Genomic DNA, 16813 nt, shown 5'->3' with positions numbered 1-16813 from the left:
CCAGGCTGATTTTATTGCCAAGTTTTATATTTCATTGGCAGTTGAGTACACTCTTTCTACAGCCTCAGCAAACACTGGTCCTGTTTTATGGACCTACTGTAAGTAGCCTATATGCAGCCAAGACAGAAAGATAAACGCAGTCAGAGACTAAAGTAGCGCTGACGCGGTCAGCTACCCCATCAAGATTCTGAGCCTGTCTGGCAGGGTTGGTCCAACAAAGCCAGAGCCCCCTGATGGGAAGGCATAATATACAAGGAATTTCTCCAAGCTGCTAATGAGAACCTTGACGACCTTGTACCTAGCTGTTGGGGATTCTGGTGGGGTGCCCTCAACCCAACCAGGCAGTGGCAGTGCTGGCAACACTAGCTGCAGAAATCCATGGTGAGGAGGTCACACTCTGACAATCAGAGAGGGGCCAAATTATTGTGGCCCTAGTGGCACAAAATCATCAAAGGTTTGACTGCACAGAGATTCTTGGGAAAATGGTCACAACAGCATGTGAGTGTTTCAGGGTAGGGGGGTGTATCTGAGAACCATCAGCTAGAACTTGACATTGGTTAATCAAATCTTCCATTCTTGGTCAGTGTTGCATGCCTTCTCACACAGCTACAACTGTATATGCATTCACACATGAAGTCTTGAGTTGGGCTCAGGGATGGAACAACTGTTGAACGTCTGAGCTTGTGGTTGTTTGTGGTGGGAGAGGAGTCGAGTGTGTAATTGTGTGTGTGTGTGTGTGTGTGTGTGTGTGTGTGTGTGTGTGTGTGTGTGTGTGTGTGTGTGTGTGTGTGTGTGTGTGTGTGTGTGTGTGTGTGTGTGTGTGATATATATATATCCCACATCTGTTGCAATGGAGTAATTCAAGGGTTTTTCTTTATTTGTACTATTTTCTACATTGTAGAATTATTGTGAAGACGTCAACATTATTAAATAACACATATGGAATCATGTAGTAACAAAAAGAGGGTTAAACAAATCAAAATATATTTTATATTTGAGATTCTTCAGAGTAGCCACCCTTTGCCTTGATGACAGCTTTACACACTCTTGAACAAATAAAGAAAAACCCTGGAAGGAGTAGGTGTGTCCAAACTTTTGACTGGTCCTGTATATTTGTTTTTTAAATAACTGTATACAGTACAATCGACGTGAATGCGTTGGAAATTACTTTGGCAGTTAATCTGCTTCTGTTCTGGGGTGGCATTCTGTGATCTTTTTAAAGGATGGGACCCATTTATTTTATTTCACCTTTATTTAACCAGGTAGGCCAGTTGAGAACAAGTTCTCATTTACAACTGACCTGGCCAAGATAAAGCAAAGCAGTGCGACACAAACAACACAGAGTTACACATGGGATAAACAAAACATACAGTCAATAACACAAAAAAATCTATGTACAGTGTGTACAAATGTAGTAAGATCTACCAATCTATCAAATGCCATAGGATACAGGGGTGTTCTGCCAGTCACTGGGACGTATTTACCTGGCTAAAAGAGAAGGAATATAATATCTATTGGTTACATTGGTTTTAGACTAAGTTGTGTGGAGAAAGGACGGTGGGGCTAGATGGCAAGGTAGATGGATTCTTTTAAATATGTTATTGTCACAATTGTGTGTAGAGAAGGACCAAGGCGCAGCGTGCTCTGAGTTCCACATTTTATTTTAGTGAAACTTTACAAACAACAACAACAACAACAACAAGACACACCCAACAAACCGTGACAACAGCGGTGCTACATGCACTGACTCAAAATAAGATCCCACAAACAACAGGTGGGAAAAGGCTGCCTAAATATGATCCCCAATCAGAGACAACGAGATACAGCTGCCTCTGATTGGGAACCATATCAGGCCAACATAGAAATACAAAACTAGAGTACCCACCCTAGTCACACCCCGACCTAACCAAAATAGAGAATAAAAAGGATCTCTAAGGTCAGGGCGTGACAGTTATTGGACCACAAACTGATTTAGCTCATTAATCTATAAGGTCCAAATAATTATGATCCATGCTTCTTTGAAAAAAATAATATTTCTATATATATATATATATATATATATATATATATATATATATATATGTATAATTGATCAAACCTACAAGCAATACAAGACTCTATTATTGTGGGAGATTATAATACGGTCTTAAATACCTCTATGGACCGTAAAGGAAGTCACACTACAAGCTATCACCCTTATGCACTTAAGGAAAATCACAAATATCATGGATATATTGGAACTAGTGCATTTTATGGAGGCTTAAATACCCCTGACCTAGTGAGATATACATGGAGGAGACTTAAATACCCTGACCTAGTGAGATATACATGGAGGAGGCTTAAATACCCTGACCTAGTGAGATATACATGGAGGAGGCTTAAATACCCTGACCTAGTGAGATATACATGGAGGAGGCTTAAATACCCTGACCTAGTGAGATATACATGGAGGAGGCTTAAATACCCCTGACCTAGTGAGATATACATGGAGGAGGCTTAAATACCCTGACCTAGTGAGATATACATGGAGGAGGTTTAATACCCTGACCTAGTGAGATATACATGGAGGCTTAAATACCCCTGACCTAGTGAGATATACATGGAGGAGGCTTAAATACCCCTGACCTAGTGAGATATACATGGAGGAGGTTTAATATCCTGACCTAGTGAGATATACATGGAGGAGGCTTAAATACCCTGACCTAGTGAGATATACATGGAGGAGGTTTAATACCCTGACCTAGTGAGATATACATGGAGGAGGTTTAATACCCTGACCTAGTGAGATATACATGGAGGCTTAAATACCCTGACCTAGTGAGATATACATGGAGGAGGTTTAATATCCTGACCTAGTGAGATATACATGGAGGAGGCTTAAATACCCCTGACCTAGTGAGATATACATGGAGGAGGCTTAAATACCCCTGACCTACTGAGATATACATGGAGGAGGCTTAATATCCTGACCTAGTGAGATATACATGGCGGAGGTTTAATATCCTGACCTAGTGAGATATACATGGAGGAGGCTTAAATACCCCTGACCTAGTTAGATATACATGGAGGAGGCTTAACTACCCTGACCTAGTGAGATATACATGGAGGAGGCTTAAATACCCTGACCTAGTGAGATATACATGGAGGAGGCTTAACTACCCTGACCTAGTGAGATATACATGGAGGAGGCTTAAATACCCTGACCTAGTGAGATATACATGGAGGAGGTTTAATATCCTGACCTAGTGAGATATACATGGAGAAGGCTTAAATACCCTAACCTAGTGAGATATACATGGAGGAGGCTTAAATATCCTGACCTAGTTAGATATACATGGAGGAGGTTTAATATCCTGACCTAGTGAGATATACATGGAGGAGACTTAAATACCCTGACCTAGTGAGATATACATGGAGGAGGTTTAATATCCTGACCTAGTGAGATATACATGGAGGAGACTTAAATACCCTGACCTAGTGAGATATACATGGAGGAGACTTAAATACCCTGACCTAGTGAGATATACATGGAGGAGGTTTAATATCCTGACCTAGTGAGATATACATGGACGAGACTTAAATACCCTGACCTAGTGAGATATACATGGAGGAGGTTTAATATCCTGACCTAGTGAGATATACATGGAGGAGACTTAAATACCCTGACCTAGTGAGATATACATGGAGGAGACTTAAATACCCTGACCTAGTGAGATATACATGGAGGAGGCTTAAATACCCTGACCTAGTGAGATATACATGGAGGAGGCTTAACTACCCTGACCTAGTGAGATATACATGGAGGAGGCTGAATCAAGCTAGTCGTCTTGACTACTTTCTCATGTCATTCAAATCAAATCAAATTTTATTAGTCACATGCACTGAAAACAACAGGTGAAATGCTTACTTACGAGCCCCTAACCAACAATGCAGTTTAAAAATATACGGATAAGAAATAAAAGTAACAAGTAATTAAAGAGCAGCAGTAAAATAACAATCTCGCTGGCACAAAAAGTTTAAAAAGTGTTGCTAGGAGACAGAATGCAGTCTGAGATATACAGTGCATTCAGAAAGTGTTGCTAGGAAACAGAATGCGGTCTGAGATATACAGTGCATTCAGAAAGTGTTGCTAGGAGACAGAATGCAGTCTGAGATATACAGTGCATTCAGAAAGTGTTGCTAGGGGACAGAATGCAGTCTGAGATATACAGTGCATTCAGAAAGTGTTGTTAGGAGACAGAATGCAGTCTGAGATATACAGTGCATTCAGAAAGTGTTGCTAGGGGACAGAATGCAGTCTGAGATATACAGTGCATTCAGAAAGTGTTGCTAGGGAAACAGAATGCGGTCGGAGATATACAGTGCATTCAGAAAGTGTTGCTAGGAGACAGAATGCAGTCTGAGATATACAGTGCATTCAGAAAGTGTTGCTAGGGAACAGATTGCGGTCTGAGATATACAGTGCATTCAGAAAGTGTTGCTAGGAGACAGAATGCAGTCTGAGATATACAGTGCATACAGAAAGTGTTGCTAGGAGACAGAATGCAGTCTGAGATATACAGTGCATTCAGAAAGTATTCGGACCCCTTCCCTGTTCCCACATTTTGTTACGTTATAGCCTTATTCTAAAATGTATTACATTTATTTTTCCCCCTCATCAATGTACACACAACACCCCATAATGACAAAGCGATAACAGGTTTTTAGAATTTTTTGCAAATGTATAGAAAACAAACAGAAACCTTATTTACAAATAAGTATTCAGACCCTTTGCTATGAGAGTCGAAATTGAGCTCAGGTGCATCCTGTTTCCATTGATCATCCTTGAGATGTTTCTACAACTTAATTGGAGTCCACCTGTGGTAAATTCAATTGTTTGGACATGATTTGGAAAGGCACACACCTGTCTATATAAGGTCCCACAGTTGACAGTGCATGTCAGAGCAAAAACCAAGCCATGAAGTCGAAGGAATTATCTGTAGAGACAGGATTGTGACGAGGCACAGATCTGGGGAAGGGTACCAAAACATGTCTGCTGCATTGAAGGTCCCCAAGAACACAGTGGCCTCCATCATTCTTAAATGGAAGAAGTTTGGAACCACCAAGACTCTTCCTAGAGCTGGCTGCCTGGCCAAACTGTGCAATCGGAGGAGAAGGGCCTTGGTCAGGGAGGTGACCAAGAACCCAATGGTCACTCTGACAGAGCTCCAGAGTTTCTGTGTGGAAATGGGAGAACCTTCCAGGAGGAGAACCATCTCTGCAGCACTCCACCAATTAGGCCTTTATGGTAGAGTGACCAGATGGAAGCCACTCCTCAGTAAAAGGCACATGACAGCCCACCTAGAAGGCACCTAAAGGCACCAAAAGGCACCTAAAGGACACTCAGACCATGAGAAACAAGATTCTCTGGTCTGATGAAACCAAGATTGAACTCTTTGGCCTGAATGCCTAGCTTCACGTCTGGAGGAAACCTGGCACCATTCATCACCTGGCCAATACCATCCCTACGGTGAAGCATGGTGGTGGCAGCATCATGCTATAGGGATGTTTTTCAGCGGCAGGGACCGGGAGACTAGTCAGGATCGAGGGAAAGATGAACAGAGCAAAGTACAGAGAGATCCTTGATGAAAATCTGCTCCAGAGCGGTCAGGATGATGCAGACAATTACATTGATGGAAGCCACAATCTATCTGCAATATTAAAGCTGATCTTCCCCCTAAATTAAAAAAATAAAGAGTATATTGGTATTTGATATTAGTGATAATGCCAGAGAAGCAAGTATTTGGAGGATATATTTCATCGGTGGCCGGTAAAACGTGCCAATATATCCTCCAAACACAGGATTCGAGGGCATTATCACTTTTATTACCAACGTATTCAAATAATGATTGACAGATTTTCACTAGAAACTTTATTTTGATTAATTTATTTATACTATTTCGTCCTTCCACTAGATAAAGTCCCGACACAAATCTAGGGTTTCTTCCCAAGCCGGCCGGCTGGTCGTTCATTCTATCGCTTCAGTTGCCAGAGACGCGACCCAGTCGTGTTCTATATCTATGTACCCAGTCGTTCGTTCTAAATGTTCCGTTGCCATGCTGGCTGGCAACATACTTATCCTTCGCTTGCTAGGTAGCCAACTAACACAGTCATGTCAAACAGTGCAGCCAGAATAACAGCAAAGTAGCTGTTTAGTGACATTTATTTGGATACATACATAACAATTTAAATTTGCTCTCTCATCAGGACACTGTTCAGAGGAGCTAGCCAACTACACAGCTAACGCAATCACTTGAAAATGAAGCTTGAAAGATGGTACACTAGGTGTATTTTGTTTCATTTTACATTATTTTTTGACATGTTAATCCTCAATTGGACAGTAGAGACAGAATTTCAATATTGAAACTATGTTGCAAAGGTCAGAGAGACGGACAGGAAGGTTTATACAAATCTCTGCTGTTGAAAAGGTCAGAGAGACGGACAGGAAAGTCTATACAAATATCTGCTGTTGAAAGCAAATCCTAGTCTAAAAAAAACGGAAGATAATGTTAAAAATAAAAAATATCCTTTTTTACAGTGGAAATCAGGATTATAAATTGCCTGGCTGGGTCAGGTTTATAAATTGCCTGGCTGGGTTGATGAGACAGTGGATTGCTCAGTGAGATGGAACAGTAAATAGCATTTCAACATCATAGCCTTGTGGAACAGACACTGGCTGGAAAGCGATTTTAACCAATCAGCATCCAGGATAAGACCCACCCGTTGTATAAAATAATAGAATGATGCATGATATTTGATACATTATAGCAGAAAACCCTGGTCATGGTTTCATGTGTCTGTCTGATCACCCTGTTCTCATTTGAAGCATGTGGAGGCAAACAACAAGTAAATAATTTCCCTACCCATCCCGTCCAATCCTTACTCCCAACACAAACCCTCTCTTCTCTCACTTCCCTGTCCCCTCTCTCTTTCCCTCCTCTTTCACCTTTCTCCCCCATTCCCCAGAGTGCCTGAGCTCTGAGGTTAATGGAGTCCAGAACTCCAGAGAGAGGCCTGGCAGAGGAAGCAGCCTTCCCCAGCCTGGAGGCAGCGTGCTGGGGTAATAACAGCAGGCCTCTTCCCTTCTCCTGGATCCCCTCCAACCAAGCTCCTCGGCCAACCTTCCCTCTGCTTGATTTATTTATGAAGTTTATTTGAACAATGTACAACAAAAACATAAGTCTCAGAAATTAGAAGTGACGTGTTGCACCAGATTTATCTAACAACTCATTTATATCTGCGGTCCTTCTTTATTTATCTTACTTTCTCTTGTTGTTTACATAAAGGTCTATTTTTCACATTATGTCCCACCCACCCTCTTTGTTTTCTTTACTGGCCTTGTCCTGCTATAGCATTCCCTGTCTCGTATTCACTCTCCGGTATCATCTCTCTCCCTCCCTCTCCGTCTCTCTCTCTCTGTCTCCGTCTCCGTCTCTCTGTCGCTCTTTCTCTCTCTCCCTCCCTCTCCGTCTCTCTCTCTCTGTCTCCGTCTCCGTCTCTCTGTCTCTCTCTCTCCTCTGTCTTTCTCTCTCTGTCGCTCCCTCTCTCTCTCCCTCCCTCTCCGTCTCTCTATCACTCTCTCCGTCTCTCTCTGTCTCTCTCCTCTGTCTCTCTCTATATCTCGCTCTCTCTGTCTCTCTCCCTCCCTCTTGTCTCTCTCTCTCTCTCTCCCTCCCTCTCCGTCTCTCTCTCTCTTTCCTTCTCTCTCTTTCTCTGTCTCTCATTCTCAGGTCACTGTGTATTGTAAGTCTGTCATGCTAAGCTCTGCTCTTCAGGCTGGAAAAGGGGAGGAGAAAGAGAAATAAACTAAGGGAGGAGATATTTTCTCTCCCTCTTCGTGCCTCTGTAAGCTGCGTGCCTGTCTGCTCTCCTCGTGTGCATGCAAGAATGTGCAGGTTGCCTTCTTTTCATTTCACCCCTCCTCCCCTCTCCTTTTCTCTCCTCCCCCTCTTTCTCTGCTCAATCCCTTTTTTCTGTCCTTTCTTCTACCTTCCTATTCTCCCTCCCATCTCTCCTCCTTCTTCTACCTTCCTATTCTCCCTCCCATCTCTCCTCCTTCTTCTACCTTCCTATTCTCCCTCCCATCTCTCCTCCTTCTTCTACCTTCCTATTCTCCCTCCCATCTCTCCTCCTTCTTCTACCTTCCTATTCTCCCTCCCATCTCTCCTCCTTCTTCTACCTTCCTATTCTCCCTCCCATCTCTCCTCCTTCTTCTACCTTCCTATTCTCCCTCCCATCTCTCCTCCTTCTTCTACCTTCCTATTCTCCCTCCCATCTCTCCTCCTTCTTCTACCTTCCTATTCTCCCTCCCATCTCTCCTCCTTCTTCTACCTTCCTATTCTCCCTCCCATCTCTCCTCCTTCTTCTACCTTCCTATTCTTCCTCCCCTGCTTACTTTCCTTTTCTTAAATTCTCCCCGCCCTTCTCTCTATTCCTCTCTCTCTTCCCCCCTCCCTCTCTCTGCTGTGGAAGTCATGCGGCGGGCACAGGCAGGCTGGGTTTGTTTGCCTGACTGCCCTCCAGGAATGAAAGCTGGGACACATAAACACTCCTTTATAAGCCCACAGGCTGCTGGAGCGACTGCAGAGAGGATGAGAAGGAGGCTGAGGAGGAGGGAGAGGAGAAGATAAAATGAGAGGAGCGATGAGGAGAAATCGAGAGGCGGATTATGACAACGGAGGCTAAAGGATCGAGGCCTGCTGAAGTGTGATACTGTACTAAACGTTGATGACTTATTGATCCACACAGACTGGTTTAAATCTCGCTGGATCGTTTAAGAAGTCTCTCTCTCTCTCTCTCTCTCTCTCTCTCTCTCAACACTGCAGGCTACACTAGAGATATTAACTCACACACTGGTTTGCAGACAGTTATGTGAGACTGCTGTATAGCTCAGGGTTCAGTAGGGGCTCAGCTAACGTCACACACACTAATTCGATTCAGTGAATAATTCAATGTTTCGTTGTTGCTCCAATGAATGCATACTTCACCGCTTCTCTCTGTCTCACAAACACGCATCATTTCATACTACTTGTATACACACATACAACCATATACAGTGCCTTGCAAAAGTATTCATCCCCCTTGGCATTCTTCCTATTCTGTTGCATTACAACCTGTAATTTACATTTATTTTTTATGTGGATTTCATGTAATGGACATATACAAAATAGTCCAAATGGGTGAAGTGAAATGAAAATAATAAGTGGTGCGTGTATATGTATTCACCCACTTTGCTATGAAGCCCATAAATAATATCTGGTGCAACCAATTACCTTCAGATGTCACATAATTAGTTAAATAAAGTCCACCTGTGTGCAATCTAAGTGTCACATGATCTGTCACATGATCTCAGTATACACACCTGTTCTGAAAGGCCCCAGAGTCTGCATCACCCCTAAGCAAGGCGCACCACCAAGCAAGCGGCACTATGAAGACCAAGGAGCTCTCCAAACAGGTCAGGGACAAAGTTATGGAGAAGTACAGATCAGGGTTGGGTTATAAAAAAGATCAGAAACTTTGAACATCCCACGGAGCACCGTTAAATCCATTATAAAAAAGAATTGAAGAATATGGCACCACAACAAACCTGCCAAGAGAGGGCCGCCCACCAAAACTCACAGACCAGGCAAGGAGGGCATTAATCAGAGAAACAACAAAGAGATCAAAGATAACCCTGAAGGAGCTGCAAAGCTCCACAGCGAAGATTGGAGTATCTGTCCATAGGACCACTTTAAGCCGTACACTCCACAGAGCTAGATTTACGGAAGACTGGCCAGAAAAAAAGCCATTGCTTAAAGAAAAAAATAAGCAAACATGTTTGGTGTTTGCCAAAAGGCATGTGGTTGACGCCCCAAACATATGGAAGAAGGTACTCTGGTCAGATGAGACTAAAATTTAGGTTTTTGGCCATCAAGGAAAACGCTATGTCTGGTGCAAACCCAACACCTCTCATCACCCTGAGAACACCATCCCCACAGTGAAGCATGGTGATTGCAGCATCATGCTGTGGGGATGTTTTTCATCAGCAGGGACTGGGGAACTGGAAACTGAAACCTGTTTCAGTCTTCCAGAGATTTGAGACTGGGACAGAGGTTCACCTTCCAGCAGGACAATGACATTTACATTTACATTTAGCAGACGTCATTTAGCAGACGCTCTTATCCAGAGTGACTTACAAATTGGTGCATTCACCTTATGATATCCAGTGGAACAACCACTTTACAATAGTACATCTATATCTTTTTTTTTGGGGGGGGGGGGGGGGGTTAGAAGGATTACTTAATCCTATCCCAGGTATTCCTTAAAGAGGTGGGGTTTCAGGTGTCTCCGGAAGGTGGTGATTGACTCCGCTGTCCTGGCGTCGTGAGGGAGCTTGTTCCACCATTGGGGTGCCAGAGCAGCGAACAGTTTTGACTGGGCTGAGCGGGAACTGTGCTTCCACAGAGGTAGGGAGGTGAGCAGGCCAGAGGTGGATGAATGCAGTGCCCTTCTTTGGGTGTAGGGACTGATCAGAGCCTGAAGGTACGGAGGTGCCGTTCCCCTCACAGCTCCGTAGGCAAGCACCATGGCCTTGTAGCAGATGCGAGCTTCAACTGGAAGCCAGTGGAGTGTGCGGAGGAGCGGGGTGACCCTAAGCATACTGCTAAAGCAACACTCAAGTGGTTTAAGGGGAAACATTTAAACATTTAAATGTCTTGGAATGGCCTAGTCAAAGCACAGACCTCAATCCAATTGAGAATCTGTGGTATGACTTAAAGATTGCTGTACACCAGCAGAACCCATCCAACTTGAAGGAGCTGGAACAGTTTTGCCTTGAAGAATGGGCAAAAATCCCAGTGGCTAGATGTGCCAAGCTTATAGAGATATACCCCAAGAGACTTGCAGCTGTAATTCCTGCAAAAAGTGACTCTACAAAGTATTTTTTTAGGATGGGGGGGTTCTTTCTTTTTTCTTACTTCTTGTTTGTTTTACAATAACAAATATTTTGCATCTTCAAAGTGGTAGGCATGTTGTGTAAATCAAATGATACAAACCCCTCAAAAATATATTTTAATTCCAGGTTGTAAGGCAACAAAATAGGAAAAATGCCAAGGGGGGTGAATACTTTCGCAAGCCACTATAAAGGATACTCAATGCACATACACACACACACACACACACACACTTGGACTGATTGAAGTTTGCCTACAGCTCATTAAAACTCACAGCCTCAATTATTCAGTAGGTCTGAACAGGTTTTTTCTGGAGAGATAGAGGAAGGATGGAGAGATGGAGGGATTGAGAGAGGAATGGAGGGATTGAGAGAGGGATGGAGGTGAAGGTGGAGGGATTGAGATAGAGGGATGGAGGGATTGAGATAGAGGGATGGAGGTGAAGGTAGAGGGATTGAGGTGAAGGGATGAAGGTAGAGGGATGGAGGTGAAGGTGGAGGGATTGACGTAAAGAGATGAAGGTGAAGGTGGAGGGATTGAGGTGAAGGGATGATGGTAGAGGGATGGAGGTGAAGGTGGAGGGATGGAGGTAAAGGGATGAAGGTAGAGGGATGGAGGTGAAGGTAGAAGGATGGAGGTGAAGGGATGAAGGTGGAGGGATGAAAGTGGAGGGATGAAGGTAGCGGGATGGAGGTGAAGGTGGAGGGATGGAGGTGAAGGGATGAAGGTAGAGGGATGGAGGTGAAGGTAGAAGGATGGAGGTGAGGGAAGAAGGTAGAGGGATTGAGGTGAAGGGATGAAGGTAGAGGGATGGAGGTGAAGGGATGAAGGTAGAGGGATGTAGGTGAATGTAGAGGGATGGAGGTGAAGGTGGAGGGATTGAGGTGAAGAGATGAAGGTAGAGGGATGGAGGTGAAGTTGGAGGGATTGAGGTGAAGGGATGAAGGTAGGGGGATGGAGGTGAAGGAGGAGGGATTGAGGTGAAGGGTTGAAGGTAGAGGGATGGAGGTGAAGGTGGATGGATTGAGGTGAAGGGATGAAGGTAGAGGGATGTAGGTGAAGGTGGAGGGATTGAGGTGAAGGGTTGAAGGTAGAGGGATGGAGGTGAAGGTAGAAGGATGGAGGTGAAGGTGGAGGGATTGAGGTGAAGAGATGAAGGTAGAGGGATGGAGGTGAAGGTGGAGGGATTGAGGTGAAGGGATGAAGATAGAGGGATGGAGGTGAAGGTAGAGGGATGGAGGTGAAGGTGGGGGGTTTGAGGTAAAGAGATGAAGGCAGAGGGATGGAGGTAGAGGGATGGAGGGGATGGTAGAGAGATGGAGGTGAAGGTGGAGGGTTTGAGGTAAAGAGATGAAGGCTTGAACGTTCTGGCGATGTAGTACATTTTGTCCTTTCTAGCATGGCCATCTAGTGAATAGCGTTGTTCAGGGCACACATTTTTTTAATATTTTTTTATTCATCCATTATTTTACCAGGTAAGTTGACTGAGAACACATTCTCATTTACAGCAACAACCTGGGGAATAGTTACAGGGGAGAGGAGGTGGGATGAATGAGCCAATTGTAAACTGGGGATTATTAGGTGACCGTGATGGTATGATGGCCAGATTGGGAATTTAGCCAGGACACCAGGGTTAACACCCCTACTCTTACGATAAGTGCCATGGGATCTTGAATGACCTCAGGGAGTCAGGACACCCGTTTAACGTCCCATCCGAAAGACGGCACCCTATACAGGGCAGTGGGGCATTGGGATATTTTTAGACCAGAGGAAAGAGTGCCTCCTACTGGCCCTCCAACACCACTTCCAGCAGCATCTGGTCTCCCATCCAGGAACTGACCAGGACCACATAGATACCGTTCTCTACCAGCTCCAAGCTGAAACCCCATTCTGGCTTCAAGCTCTGGTATGCAGTACACTAATGTCTTCGTCACTCTCACACACATACTCACTTCCTGGTTTAAGCTCAGGTCCGTACTGCTCCCATGATGCCCAGCTGTAACCAATGAACATTCCAGTTGAGCTTGTTTTACTCCTTTCACATTTCTGCCCTAAGCCTTTAAGGGGGCTAGCGACCAAATATGTGCAGACTTGTGTCCGAACTGTGCTTGACCTTTTATGAGGGATCTGTGCTGGACCCAGTGCTCGTGAACTTGTAGACCCCAAACTGAGGAAAGGGGTGTGTATGTGGGTGTGTGGGTGTGTGTGTGTGTGTGTGGGGGGGGGGGGGGGGTAGGCACGGCACAATGCACTGAGGGGTCGGGCATAGCATGTTTGTTCGACCTCCACCTCACCTCGGGGTGTCTTTCTCTCTGTGACCTCTGAACTATTAGCTGTCTGCCCGCTTACTGTCATGTCTGGCTGTGTAGTCCCTTGACTGTAAGACTGACATTGAACGGCAGCTGGGTGTATCTTTATATGACATTTATATGAGCACTCCTTCAGAACTGAGAAGATCTCCCTGAGATCTGCTGGACAGCTAATAGTTCAGAGGTCACAGAGAGAAAGACACCCCAAGGTGAGGTGGAGGTCGAACAAACATGCTATGTCCGACCCCTCAGTGCATTGTGCCGTGCCTACCCCCCCCCCCCCCCCCACACCCACATACCCACACACCCACATACACACCCCTTTCCTCAGTTTGGGGTCTACAAGATCTCCCTGAGCTGCTGGAAGTGGTCTACGATGATGACGCTTCTCTCCTTTTAGTAAAGAACAGCATCAGTCTTACTGGGCATGCTCCGTAGAGCTCCACCTTTGTCTCTTTCATAAACCTAGTAACTATTTAATTATCTCTTTTTAGTTCTATCCGTTTCTCTCTCTTTCACACACACTCTATATCCTATCTCTCAATGTAAGGACTTTATTGGCATGGGAAACATGTTGACACTGCCAAAGCAAGTGAAGTAGATAATAAACAAAAGTGAAATAAACAAAAATTAACAGGAAAAAAAGTTCCAAAAGAATAAAGACATTTCAAATGTCATATTATGTGCAAATAGTTAAGGTACAAAAGGGAAAATAAATAGACATAAATATGGGTTGTATTTACAATGGTGTTTGTTCTTCACTGGTTGTCCTTTTCTTGTGACAACAGGTCACAAATATTGCTCTGTGATGGTATTTCACCCAATAGTATGTCAAATGTTATTTTTCATTTGATGGTATAGAAGGCCCTTCTTGCCTTGTCTCTCAGATCGTTCACAGCTTTGTGGAAGTTACCTGTGGCGCTGATGTTTAGGCCGAGGTATGTATAGTTTTTTGTGTGCTCTAGGGCAACAGTGTCTAAATGGAATTTGTATTTGTGGTCCTGGCAACTGGACCTTTTTTGGAACACCATTATTTTTGTCTTACTGAGAATTACTGTCAGGGCCCAGGTCTGGCAGAATCTGTGCAGAAGATCTAGGTGCTGCTGTAGGCCCTCCTTGGTTGGGTATAGAAGCACCAGATCATCAACAAACAGTAGACATTTGACTTAAAATTCCAGTAGGTTAAGGCCGGGTGCTGCCGACTGTTCTAGTGCCCTCGCCAATTCGTTGATTTATGTGAAAAAGAGGGTGGGGCTTAAGCTGCATCCCTGTCTCACCCCACGGCCCCGTCGAAAGACGTGTGTGTTTTTTGCCAATTTTAACCGCACTCTTGTTGTTTGTAAACATGGATTTTATAATGTCATATGTTTCTCTCTCTCAAAGGGGTGGGGGGACTTCTAGACTTAAAGGGGTTGGGGGACTTCTTAGACTTAAAGGGGTGGGGGGACTTCTAGACGTAAAGGGGTGGGGGGACTTCTAGACTTAAAGGGGTTGGGGGACTTCTTAGACTTAAAGGGGTGGGGGGGACTTCTAGACGTAAAGGGGTGGGGGGGACTTCTAGACGTAAAGGGGTGGGGGGGACTTCTAGACGTAAAGGGGTGGGGGGACTTCTAGACGTAAAGGGGTGGGGGGACTTCTAGACTTAAAGGGGTGGGGGGACTTCTAGACGTAAAGGGGTGGGGGGGACTTCTAGACGTAAAGGGGTGGGGGGGACTTCTAGACGTAAAGGGGTGGGGGGGACTTCTAGACGTAAAGGGGTGGGGGAACTTCTAGACTTAAAGGGGTGGGGGGGACTTCTAGACTTAAAGGGGTGGGGGGGACTTCTAGACTTAAAGGGGTGGGGGGGACTTCTAGACGTAAAGGGGTGGGGGGGACTTCTAGACGTAAAGGGGTGGGGGGGACTTCTAGACGTAAAGGGGTGGGGGGGACTTCTAGACTTAAAGGGGTGGGGGGGACTTCTAGACGTAAAGGGGTGGGGGGAACTTCTAGACTTAAAGGGGTGGGGGGGACTTCTAGACTTAAAGGGGTGGGGGGGACTTCTAGACTTAAAGGGGTGGGGGGGACTTCTAGACTTAAAGGGGTGGGGGGGACTTCTAGACTTAAAGGGGTGGGGGGAACTTCTAGACGTAAAGGGGTGGGGGGACTTCTAGACGTAAAGGGGTGGGGGGACTCCTAGACGTAAAGGGGTGGGGGGACTTCTAGACGTAAAGGGGTGGTTTGGGGACTTCTAGACGTAAAGGGGTGGGGGGGACTTCTAGACTTAAAGGGGTGGTTTGGGGACTTCTAGACGTAAAGGGGTGGGGGGGGACTTCTAGACTTAAAGGGGTGGTTTGGGGACTTCTAGACGTAAAGGGGTGGGGGGGACTTCTAGACGTAAAGGGGTGGGGGGACTTCTAGACTTAAAGGGGTGGTTTGGGGACTTCTAGACGTAAAAGGGTGGGGGGGACTTCTAGACGTAAAGGGGTGGTTTGGGGACTTCTAGACTTAAAGGGGTGGGGGGACTTCTAGACTTAAAGGGTTGGTTTGGGGACTTCTAGACGTAAAGCGGTGGTTTGGGGACTTCTAGACTTAAAGGGGTGGTTTGGGGACTTCTAGACGTAAAGGGTTGGTTTGGGGACTTCTAGACGTAAAGGGTTGGTTTGGGGACTTCTAGATGTAAAGCGGTGGTTTGGGGACTTCTAGACTTAAAGGGGTGGGGGGGACTTCTAGACTTAAAGGGGTGGTTTGGGGACTTCTAGACGTAAAGGGTTGGTTTGGGGACTTCTAGACGTAAAGCGGTGGTTTGGGGACTTCTAGACGTAAAGGGTTGGTTTGGGGACTTCTAGACTTAAAGGGGTGGTTTGGGGACTTCTAGACGTAAAGGGTTGGTTTGGGGACTTCTAGACTTAAAGGGGTGGTTTGGGGACTTCTAGACGTAAAGCGGTGGGGGGACTTCTAGACTTAAAGGGGTGGTTTGGGGACTTCTAGACGTAAAGGGGTGGGGGGACTTCTAGACTTAAAGGGGTGGTTTGGGGACTTCTAGACGTAAAGGGTTGGTTTGGGGACTTCTAGACTTAAAGGGGTGGTTTGGGGACTTCTAGACGTAAAGGGTTGGTTTGGGGACTTCTAGATGTAAAGCGGTGGTTTGGGGACTTCTAGACGTAAAGGGGTGGGGGGACTTCTAGACTTAAAGGGTGTGAACAGGGAGTACAGCAGAGGGCAGAGGACACACCCCTGGAGTCCCATGTGTTAAGAGTCAGTGTGGAGGAGGTGTTGTCATGCCGTGACCTGTCAAAGAGAGAGAGGAGGCACATAACAGTCCTGGTGAAAACTCTGTTCACGCATGTGAGGGAATCACTGATATGTCAGTGATTGGACAAGTGATATGCATGTTTATTGCCTATTACTTTCATCAACCAACCAGATCAGATCTGTGATGATTTCGAGATAAGGAGGAAGGCTGGGTTCAGAAGGGCATGGTGACTGTTCCTTTCTTAGCTGAGCGTCGTGCCACAGCTGCATGGATTCTACCTTTAACAATTAACATGACATGTC

Source organism: Salmo salar, chromosome ssa09 (assembly GCF_905237065.1).
Source record: "Salmo salar chromosome ssa09, Ssal_v3.1, whole genome shotgun sequence".
NCBI classification, from domain to species: domain Eukaryota; kingdom Metazoa; phylum Chordata; class Actinopteri; order Salmoniformes; family Salmonidae; genus Salmo; species Salmo salar.
The sequence above is the reverse complement of the archived record's forward strand: the minus strand, read 5'-3'. Positions refer to the sequence as shown.